The sequence below is a fragment of the Myxocyprinus asiaticus genome, chromosome 43 (assembly GCF_019703515.2).
Source record: "Myxocyprinus asiaticus isolate MX2 ecotype Aquarium Trade chromosome 43, UBuf_Myxa_2, whole genome shotgun sequence".
NCBI classification, from domain to species: Eukaryota; Metazoa; Chordata; class Actinopteri; order Cypriniformes; family Catostomidae; genus Myxocyprinus; species Myxocyprinus asiaticus.
The window spans coordinates 4,340,392-4,352,420 of NC_059386.1; the positions used below are offsets into that span (position 1 = coordinate 4,340,392).

General features: G+C 37.0%; 1 long non-coding RNA gene across 2 annotated transcripts; it reads left to right on the forward strand.

The window, feature by feature from the left end:
• The first annotated feature begins 3,231 nt into the window (after nucleotides 1-3,231).
• Nucleotides 3,232-5,545, forward strand: LOC127433293 (uncharacterized). 2 transcript variants are annotated; one of them, XR_007895871.1, is made up of 5 exons: nucleotides 3,232-3,457; nucleotides 3,675-3,808; nucleotides 3,941-4,052; nucleotides 4,142-4,241; nucleotides 4,350-5,545. It is a non-coding gene; the product is annotated as an uncharacterized LOC127433293 (long non-coding RNA). The 2 variants fall into 2 exon arrangements; XR_007895870.1 differs by having other exon boundaries at nucleotides 3,675-4,052.
• Nucleotides 5,546-12,029: the final 6,484 nt, after the last annotated feature.

Below are 12,029 nucleotides of genomic sequence, written 5' to 3' on the forward strand. Positions count from 1 at the left end.
TAGTTTAAGTCTTTGGTTCTTTTAATTGTGATGATTTTGGCTCACATTTAACAAAACCCACCAATTCACTATCTCAACAAATTAGAATACATCATAAGACCAATTAAAAAAAACATTTTTAGTGAATTGTTGGCCTTCTGGAAAGTATGTTCATTTACTGTATATGTACTCAATACTTGGTAGGGGCTCCTTTTGCTTTAATTACTGCCTCAATTCGGCGTGGCATGGAGGTGATCAGTTTGTGGCACTGCTGAGGTGGTATGGAAGCCCAGGTTTCTTTGACAGTGGCCTTCAGCTCATCTGCATTTTTTGGTCTCTTGTTTCTCATTTTCCTCTTGACAATACCCCATAGATTCTCTATGGGGTTCAGGTCTGGTGAGTTTGCTGGCCAGTCAAGCACACCAACACCATGGTCACTTAACCAACTTTTGGTGCTTTTGGCAGTGTGGGCAGGTGCCAAATCCTGCTGGAAAATGAAATCAGCATCTTTAAAAAGCTGGTCAGCAGAAGGAAGCATGAAGTGCTCCAAAATTTCTTGGTAAACGGGTGCAGTGACTTTGGTTTTCAAAAAACACAATGGACCAACACCAGCAGATGACATTGCACCCCAAATCATCACAGACTGTGGAAACTTAACACTGGACTTCAAGCAACTTGGGCTATGAGCTTCTCCACCCTTCTTCCAGACTCTAGGACCTTGGTTTCCAAATGAAATACAAAACTTGCTCTCATCTGAAAAGAGGACTTTGGACCACTGGGCAACAGTCCAGTTCTTCTTCTCCTTAGCCCAAGTAAGACGTCTCTGACGTTGTCTGTGGTTCAGGAGTGGCTTAACAAGAGGAATACGACAACTGTAGCCAAATTCCTTGACATGTCTGTGTGTGGTGGCTCTTGATGCCTTGACCCCAGCCTCAGTCCATTTCTTGTGAAGTTCACCCAAATTCTTGAATCGATTTTGCTTGACAATCATAAGGCTGCGGTTCTCTTGGTTGGTTGTGCATCTTTTTCTTCCACACTTTTTCCTTCCACTCAACTTTCTGTTATCATTGCTTGGATACAGCACTCTGTGAACAGCCAGCTTCTTTGGCAATGAATGTTTGTGGCTTACCCTCCTTGTGAAGGGTGTCAATGATTGTCTTCTGGACAACTGTCAGATCAGCAGTCTTCCCCATGATTGTGTAGCCTAGTGAACCAAACTGAGAGACCATTTTGAAGGCTCAGGAAACCTTTGCAGGTGTTTTGAGTTGATTAGCTGATTGGCATGTCACCATATTCTAATATGTTGAGATAGTGAATTGGTGGGTTTTTGTTAAATGTGAGCCAAAATCATCACAATTAAAAGAACCAAAGACTTAAACTACTTCAGTCTGTGTGCATTGAATTTATTTAATACACGAGTTTCACAATTTGAGTTGAATTACTGAAATAAATGAACTTTTCCACGACATTCTAATTTATTGAGATGCACCTGTATATTTATTTTTTCCATCACATTTGTTAAATATTGAAAATGTTTTATATTTATTAAAAACAGGTCAAGGTTGGTCAAGATTACATTCAAAGAACAAATTTATATTCAGCAGTAATGTCTGACTGCAGAGTTATCATAAATTGTGCTTTAGCTCAGAAAACAAAAAATTATCATTTTCTGACTAAAGCGCATGCGCGTACACGAGTCGACTGACAGGCGAAGTCTGAATCTAAAATGTGACTGGATCACTGATCTATCAGTGGATTGGATCTCTTACCTTTAAGGCGGGACTTTTTTTTTTACATCGAGACCATTGGCAGTTGAGTGTTTAAATTTAAACTGCTGTTCCCGCCGAATGTGAATCAAGACCACACAGCCATATTTGTCTGTGTGCTAGTGATGGATGATATCACTTATTTTATTTTTGATCCGATACCAATCATTTCAAGTCCAATATCATTGATACTGATACCAATACTGATACTTCTGTTAAATTGATTGTTTTGCAATTTCTTGGGATAAAATGGGTAATTTATAATATTATAATATTATTTTTATTCATAATTCAAGTAATTTTATTTTATTTTTTTACATTTGTGAGCCTAAACAGAAAATTATTAGACTTCTGTTTTGTTTACCATTACTATTGTTTAAAATTAACTGTTCACTACAGTAACTATAGTTTAACCATGGGATTTAATAAAAATCATGGTGAACTATTTTTTTTAATTACTTATTAACAACAATTACACACAAACTCATTATAAGAAATGTCACCTTTAGATATGTTGTTATTTAATGTGAATTTACTCCAGAAGCTGTTTCTCTGATTTTCTATCATTACCTCTACAAGACACTGATCACTCTTGTTTGAATGAGTCTTGTGATGGTGCAAGCACTTGTCTGCTTGTGTCTTTCAGTATTTATGCATGTTAAGATGAGCGGAAGAAGAAATAGTTCCGGTCCTGCAAAAGTATTTGCTAATATGGCCTAATCCTTTTTATTTCACTTTGAGGCTTACGATTATTGTTCATGTTCATGGTAACCAAATAATAATATCCCTAGTTTAAAAAAAATAAATAAAAAAAAATGTTAGAATAAATATTTTTGTGTGAGGATTGATATTTTTGATACAACATCAGTATCGGAAATATTGATACTTTAGGATCGATCCGCCCATCCCTACTGTGCCTTTTTTTTCTTCCATGAGTACTGCTAGGTAAGCAATGTTTCAATGACAACACTGCATTGCACTGTGATATTATCCTTGTGTCTTCTTGTAAGTTGTTATTTCTGTAGTCTAAGTACATGAGGAACGAGACCACTTTCAGTGTTTTAACGCTATCACACAAGGCCTACCAAACAAATTAATTAGCTACTAATTTATTGCGGTGCCTAATATATAATGTACTCAATATGTAATCATAATGAAACAGTAATTGATTGTATTATTCAGATGTAGTCTGTTGCACCCAACACTGACCATAAGTAACTTTATCTCACATCTCCAGTGATGTAATCTGTTATAATTTACAGTGCTTTATTGTTCAGTTGCTTATCTTATTTTTAGCAGGTTCTGATAATGCAGTATGATTTAAAAATAACAAGTGCAGAAATGTATATATGTTTTAGTATGCATCTATGTAGTACACTAGATATTATTGTGATTATAATGATGATTCATAATGATTAGTGTCTTAAAACAAAACAGTTTAGTGATTTTTAATGTATATCTTTCATTTTCCTTCCCTGCAGGGGCTGTTTTTGGGGTCAATGAAAAATGGAATTGAGACAAATTGACTTCGGTATGGAGAGTAATTGGACTTCTAATAACAGGAGCAACATGAGATGACAAGCATTAAACAAAGTTTAATATAATGTACTGTATGTGTCCACCAAACAAAACAGATGTTGTCAAGGCATTAAAAATTTAGGAAGAATATGGAGAATGATTGAACCCACACCATTATAGAATATTCACATCAGGTTAGTGCAATCTTGTAGATTCTGTTTATGTTGGTGAATCAAGCGATATAGCTGTGTATTCATTAGTAAACATGTCATGTCCCACATATGAAGAATAATATCTTATCTTTACATAATCATATAGCCATACTGTATAATTTCACATGCTGTCAAAGATCTGTCATATTGATTAATCTGAAATGTTGCCTGTGCAAAACAATGGACTGTATGGGGACAGTCCTTTTTTTGTAGATAATTACTATGAAGCAAGTTTAAAGCTACCAGAAGATGTTGAACACACAGACCCTGGGACAGAGGATTCTCCAGCAGAAGTCAAACGAAGAAGAATATAAGTTATCTTTATTTTTCTGTGTGAGAAAATTTATGATATCCAACCTAAATGTAATAAAGTGCTAGGTATCTGTATCTTTTCTGGGTTAAATTTTCTGTAAACTATATAAAAACATCTATATTTTATCTGCTTATCTCTCTCTCTGTATACAGATCACAAGAACTGCCTAGTACACCAAACATCTTTTACTCATTTATTCCTCACTCCCAAGGGTATTTGTTGACCCTTGAAATCTGTCTTGGCAAAAATGAAGCCAAAGAAAATGTAAGTTTCGGTTGCATTTGACTTTTTCTTTCCTATAAGCAATTTATGAAATGTCTATTATATTTGCCTCTCACTCTCTTTCTGTACAGACCAGAAAAACTCTCTAGTGCACCGAGGATCTTACACACATTGGTTCCTGACTTCCAAGGTGATTTCGTTCGCTAAGAAGAAACCAAAGCCAAGGAAAGCGTAAGTTTCAGTTGCTATAAGTTTGTTTTTCTATAATCAGTTTATAAACTGTCAATTAGATTTCTCTCTCTCTCTCTCTCTCTCTCTCTCTCTCTCTCTCTCGTTTAGTGTGTGGACCAGAAGAACTGCCTAGTGGACAGCAGATTTTTCACTCATCTCTTCCCAACTCTTAAGGGGCTGTCACTCCAGTCACATTTATTTATTAGAGTGAAATAACTTTAGATAATATCAATTTGTCTGTCATTAACTTGCTACTCGATACTTTTGAATTTGTTCACCAAAAAGACTGATTCACTGATTCGTCAAGTGACTGTTTTTGTAAAAAGAGTCTTTAAAGGAATGGTTACCCAAAAATGAACATTCTCTCATTATTTACTCACTCTCATGCCATCCCAGATGTGTATGTCTTTCTGTAGGTCTATACAATGCAAGTGAATGCTGATGAGAACCTTGAAGGTCCATAAAGGACATAGAGGCAGCATAAAAGTAATCCATATGACTCCAGTGGTTAAATACATGTCTTCAGAAGTGATATGATAGGTGTGGGTGTGAAATAGATCAATTCTGGTGTAGAAGTGACTTCCACACATTCAGCCACATACTGGTTGGGGCTGGTCAAAGGTGGAGATTTGAAAGGTGACCTGTGAATAGTTTTGCCTGTCAATCATTTTGCATGTTCTCATCATCTAGTAGTTGAAGTGGAACATTCAGGTTTAATGTCATAATTAGATTCATAACAGTTGTCAGCTGAGGGTGCTATTTTGCTACTGTTATGTTTAACAACCGTGAGAAGACCCACTGCTTAACACTATTTTTGAAAGGCGGTGTTTTGGGAAAAGGGGGCGTGTCTAGTTTAACAGCTCATGTCTCGTGGAAGTTCCAGAACGGCTAAAATTGTTTACATCTCCTTTAAATCATTAATTAGTTTAATTTTAGTTTTATTTTTGTTTGATTTTCCACAGCACCTTAAAGTAAAAACAAATCTGTCAAATTCAAAATGTTCAAGATGCTTAGATGATAAAAAATAAAGTTGTATATCCAATGTTAACATGAAATAAAACTACCTAATTACGTTAAACATGAATGCTCTTATGAAAATCGAGAGTTCATGGCCAATTTTCATATGCAAATGAGTTTGCGGCAAACTTGTCCATTGCTGCCAAAGATTGGCCAGAGGTTCACCACTACCGGCGAAGAGCTGCAAACTTCTGGCAAACATTTGCGGTGAATAAAAAGCTCATTTGCATGTGAAAATAACGAGCGGCAAATTTGTGGAAAGTTTGCGACTAGTTTAGATTTTTTTGTAAGGGTTTATTTTAATTATGTAATAAATGAACTTAAAATATTGATTGTTGCCAATTTGTTAAACAATTTTGGTTAACAATAGTGAATAAATGCAATCAAATGCTAATAAGGTATCACTGTTTATTGTTGATTTTAAAGCTTACTGAACTACAAATAATTTTTGGTATCTACAGATTTATATATAAATACACAACATAAGTTTGGCCCCTCTTTTTTTATCTGTTTAAAAAGAGGGGCCTATTGTCCCCCAATTTAAAAAAAAAAAAAAATCCTAGAACTGCCCCTGGGTAAAACAAAAGGGAGCACATATTCACTTCTCTTGGCTTTTTGGCTGTAATAAGCCATCTGAAACCAAACATTAGCACTAGAGGTGGGAGCAAGTCACATGTGTAAGTCTCAAGCAAGTCTCAAGTCCTTACTCTCAAGTCCTGAGTCAAGTTCCATGTCAGCTGTGCATACAGTCAAGCAAGACAAGTGAAGTCAGAGGTTCACCTCAAGCAAGTCCAGTTGAGTCCTGCTAAGAGTTAAGTCGAGTCTGGTCAAGTCACATTTCAAAACACAATCAAGGAGAGAGGTTATATTAATTTTTTACTATCCTTTAAGAATTATCAATTTTCTTAATTATACATATATATCTGAGAACTATACAAATATCTTGGTTGATAAATGGTTGAGGTATACTTATTATTATTATTATTATTATTAGGGGTCAAGCACTGATGGTGCTTTGGCACCTATTGTATCTGTTAGTATTATTCTCCCTCCCAATGGGAGTCTATGGCAGCCCATAAAACCATACATAGGAAAATGATGAAATTTGACACACTGATAAGGGTGGGCATGAATATCCCCCATACCTCTAGGACTCTAGGTCTCTAGGACACACCCAATAGCGCCACCACCAGTTCAAAAATGCACTATTTTTTTGCACATATCTTTTGAACCATTTGTCCTGGAAACACATTTTTATTTTTATTTTTTGCATCTGATTACAATGATTCCAATGGACCCCTAACATTAAAACTGTTTAAAAGTTTCACATCATTTAAACGATGTCCGATTTGTCCAAACAATGTCTTGAAATATTCTCTAGACCAAGCTGCACAGAAATGATAACACAGAATTTTGATTTTCACCTTTGTTTAAAGTTACAGCATCACAAACTGAACAAGGTCAATGTGAAAATGGATTTGAGGCTGTATCTCGATAACACTTTGTCCTATTGAAACAAAACTTGGTATGCTTCATGAGGATCATAGTCTGAGGGCACATGCAGAGTTTCACTACAGCACCATGTATAGGTCAAGAATTGTAAAAAATAGCTTTTTTTTGCCTGTGGTGTCTGAAAATTCCTTATGGATTATGGACTAAAGTTTTTCCCATATCAGCCATACTGCCTCTCCACCATACTGAATTTGATTAAAAATCATATAAAGCCAATAATCAAAACAAGCAAGTACAACCCCCCAGTCCATTTATTTATACCATGATCAATGGAAACATGTAAATGCTTCACATTGCAAACCCCCAATGTTCAAGCCAATAATCTATGCCCTTGGTCTTTAGAACCCTTTGTTGAATTGAAATACACATTTGTGTGGTTCATACAGATCTTTTCATGAGGGTACCTGAGTAGTTTGAGACAGTATCACCCATAATTAAAAACAATCCTATGTTTAGCATGGTCATCATGCTACATGCTATGATAGCTTAGCATGCTAATCGGTTAGCATGCTAACTGTAAGGTATCCTATCTTTTAAGGCTATTTGATTACAATGCTATCCGAGGTAACATTAGCATGCTAATCGGTTAGCATGTTATCCAGAGCTTTTGTGTGCTCACCCTAAACTTGCTGTATCTCTTTGGCAGTGTTACAATGTGTCAGTAGAGTGGCCCAGTGGTTGAAGCATTGGCTTATGTTTAAAATATTGCCAAATTTGAGTTTGAATCCAGCAAAGGACAGTTTTAAATTTTGTATTTCTGTTGACCCCTGTGTCTTCATGTTGTGCACACTACTATGTAGGCAGTGCTACATTGAATAATTCCTGCTACAACCCAAAACCACATAGCTCTAACAACTAGATTTTCTCAGTGATTGTTTTGTATACTCAGTTTGGAATGTCGCTTTGGCACTGTTAAGATGAGTCAACCGAGTGGCCTAGTAGTTAATGTATTGGGATATGGTTAAAAAAGTTGTAAGTTTAAGTCCAGTTAATAACAGTTGCTTTCTATTGTTCTTGAGATATTTGTATTGTGCTCACTGAACAGTTGATGGGCTTTTCCCCAATTACATTTAGATTTTATATTTGTTAAAAAGTCACATGAATACAAAGTTGATAATGGTGACTGCCAGGCTTGGCTGTGATTCCTCCAAGATTGGTATGTCCATTTAGTGACTGTCAGTGTTGTAGTTGTGTGGTGCAGTGGTCTGTTCCCTGTGGAACAGAAAGGTGTAGGTTTGAATCCATCCTGAGGTGACTTGTAATGTTGTGTTTTTGCGGTGTATGGCATATGCACTCGATGACGCTCTATTTCGATGCTTGCCCTGTAATTGCTGTTTGCAGCTATATTTATTATTATTTTTCTGGCTAGGAGTCTATGGCAGCCCTATGAACCATACATAGGAAAATGATCATATCTGGCACAATGATAGGGGTGGGCATGAATAGCCCCCAGACAAAATTTGGGGTCTCTAGGACACACTCTGTAGTGCCACCACCAGTTAAAAAATTCACTTTTGATTTGCTTGTATCTTTTGAAACGTTTGTCCTAGAAACAAAATGTTTTTTTGCATCTGATTACTCTCCACCTGATGATGATTTAAATGGACACCTTAGATAAAAACTCTGCCCATTACAGGGATAAGGTATACTAACTGTTGCAGTGTATGGTGCAAAACTGATTTTGTAACTGTATTTGTCTCTTTATCACATAATTCATTAAAACAGAACATGACTTTAAAATGTTGTGAAATGGCCACAGTGTTTGGCTATTAGTAACGCACGAACTTGCTTTATGATGTCCATTTGAATATCTCTTATGTTCTTTACAGTCAGTTGTTGATTAAAAAAAAAAAAAAAAGAAACATTAATATCAATAACATACTGTAAAGTGCAGAGCCGGCAAAGAAACAGCAAATCTTTCGTCAATGGCTTCACATTTCTAAAACTGTCCCTTTCCTTGCACCCTTTCCATAGCATCCTGTCAGCTCCCTCTTAGGATAAAAGGAAAAGATGCAAGGAAAGGAAATGATGATGGAGGAATCCAAGTAAAATGTATTTGTTACATTAAATGTACCCCTTATTCAAGCGTCATTTCAGAGCGTCGCCTTTGTGCAGCTGCATTACCTCTGAACGCTTGCTATTATGTTGTTCAAATTTCATTAATTGACATACACCAATGAGCCAAGACATTATGATTCAACATTCAAAATTCAATATTTAATGATATTTTGATCATTATAATATGCTGTTGGTCCTCTGCTTGCCACCAAAACAGCTCCGACCTGCCGAGGCATGGACTCTACAAGACCCCTGAAGGTGTCCTGTGGTATCTGGCACCAAGACATTAGCAGCAGATCCTTCAAGTCCTGTAAGTTGCGAGGTAGAGCCGCCGTGGATCGGACTTGTTGGTCCAGCACATACCACACATTCTCAATCAGATTGAGATCTGGGGTATTTCGAGGCCAGGGCAACACATTGAACTCTGCACTCTTGCACTCTGACCGGTCTACGGCTATGCAGCCCCATACCCAGCAGGGTGCGATGCACTGTGTGTTGTGACACATTCCTCCCATAACCATCATTAAAATTTTCTGTGACTTGTGCCACAGTAGACCTTCTGTCGGTTTGGACCAGATGGGATAGCCTTCGTTGCTCTCACGCATTGATGAGCCTTGGGCACCCCTGTCGCCGGTTTGTGGTTTGTCCTTCCTCGGACCACTGTCAGTAGGTACTCACCACTGCTGACCAGGCCTTGCCGTTTCAGAGATGCTCTGACCCAGTTGTCTGGCCATAACAATTAGGCCCTTGTCAAAGTCACTCAGGTCTTTACTCCTGCCCATTTCTCCTGCATTTAACACGTTGATTATGAGAACAGATTGTTCGCTTACCATCTAATCTACCCAGACCTTGACATGCGGCCTTGTTAGGAGATGATCAATGTTATTCGCTTCACCTGTGAGTGGTCATAATGTTTTGGCTCATCAGTGTATTAAGAATAAATACTAATAATTCAAGATGCACTGTTGAAGTATGTGACAATTACAGTTCATTAAAACAGCAGTGAAACATGAATTAGAACTAATGTTAAGGGGGAGGAGAATTTATGCGTGCATCAGGTGCTTTGACAAAAATTCTAATCCACCTGTGCATCCTCTCTCTCAAGCCTCCTCATAAAGCTTCCTCTGTCCTAGTTTCAATTGTTTTTCATATAAACATGCGCTAGATTAATGTCTTTTTGCAGCGTTTGCTCTGTTTTTAGATGCTGTAAAAGAACTTCAACTGTTAAAAGAGTTCTGCCTTATTTACTGCACTGCATCTAGCTTTATTTAGTGCAAGAACGCATTTGGTCTGAACCAAGGTAAGAAATTAACAAGGGCTCAGGGCAACAATGCCACTGAAGGTGACAAAAATGACCCCGAAATTGAAAATGTGGGGGCAAAAAAAAAAAAAAAAAAGAAAGTGCAATTTATGATTTTTATTTCTTATTTGTAACATCGGATAAATATATATTTTTCTGTTCTAGACCTACGTATCACATAAAATTGTTTGATGTTCATTTAAATTATAGGTAACCGCTTATCTGATTATTTAGATTGCACATATATTTTAAGGAATTCATTCATTTGAAGTATTTGATGTAACACAATGACGTAATATTGTCATATTTTGTGTGGTTAGAAAAATATGTCTTAACAATGGTAAAAAAAAAAAAAAAACATAATGGTGAAAAAAAATATTATTGCCCCTTAATCAAATCAAATCAAATCAAATCACTTTATTGTCACACAGCCATATACACAAGTGCAATGGTGTGTGAAATTCTTGGGTGCAGTTCTGATCAACATAGCAGTCGTGACAGTGATGAGACATATACCAATTTACAATAACATCAAATTAACACAACACAATTGAAACATCTGTTATACACATCATTACACTCAACAATATACAAATAATAACATACACTGTACAGTATACAATACGCTGTTTTTTTTTTGTTTTTTTGTTTTTTTTTACTATATAGTTACACATTATTCAATAAAAATTAAAAATTAAAATATATTAAAAAAAAAGTATATATATATATATATAGAATGTACAGTATTGTACTGTATTGACATTCAGGCTGTCGGTTGATAGTCAGTTGTTAAGACAGAATATAATATAATAATAATAATATAATTTATAATAGTCCGGTGTGGGATATAAGAGTAAGGGTAATAAAGTGCAGTGCTGATGTATTTTGATCGTGGGAGATCAAGAGTTCAGAAGTCTGATTGCTTGGGGGAAGAAGCTATCATGGAGTCGGCTGGTGCGGGTCCTGATGCTGCGATACCGCCTGCCTGATGGTAGCAGTGAGAACAGCCCATGGCTCGGGTGGCTGGAGTCTCTGATGATCCTCCGAGCTTTTTTCACACACCGCCTTGTATATATTTCCTGGAGGGAGGGAAGCTCACCTCCGATGATGTGTCTGGCAGTTCGCACCACCCTTTGCAGTGCTTTGCGGTTGTGGGCGGTGCTATTGCCGTACCAGGTGGAGATGCAGCCAGTCAGGATGCTCTCTACAGTGCAGGTGTAGAACCATGTGAGGATGTGGCAGTTCATTCCAAACTTCCTCAGCCGTCTCAGAAAGAAGAGGCGCTGATGAGCCTTCTTCACAACGACTTGTGTGGATGGACCATGTGAGTTCCTCAGTGATGTGGACACCCAGGAACTTGAAGCTGCTGACTCACTCCACTGGTGCTCCATTGATGGTGATTGGACTGTGTTCTCTGTCTTTTCTTCTGAAGTCCACCACAAGCTCCTTTGTCTTACTGACGTTGAGGGAGAGGTTGTGCTCCTGACACCAGTGTGTCAGAGTGTGCACCTCCTCTCTGTAGGCTGCTTCATCATTGTCAGTGATCAGACCTACCACCGTTGTGTCATCAGCAAACTTAATGATGGCATTGGAGCTATGTGTTGCCACACAGTCATGTGTGTACAAGGAATACAGTAGTGGGCTGAGAACACAGAAAACACCCTTAATAGAAAAGTAAATTTCTGACACTATTATAAAAAGCTTCTTTTAGAAATTCTTTAGCCAATAGTTACATAAATGCTATATATACTCAAGAAAATAATAATAATAATAAAAAATGCTGCTCTAAAAGTCATCAGAATTGAATGCTTTATTTTTTTGTAATTTTTTTTTTGCAACAAAAATCTCTACGATAAGGGTACACTTCATTACTTTGTCAGATTTCTGTGAGTTGCCTGAGA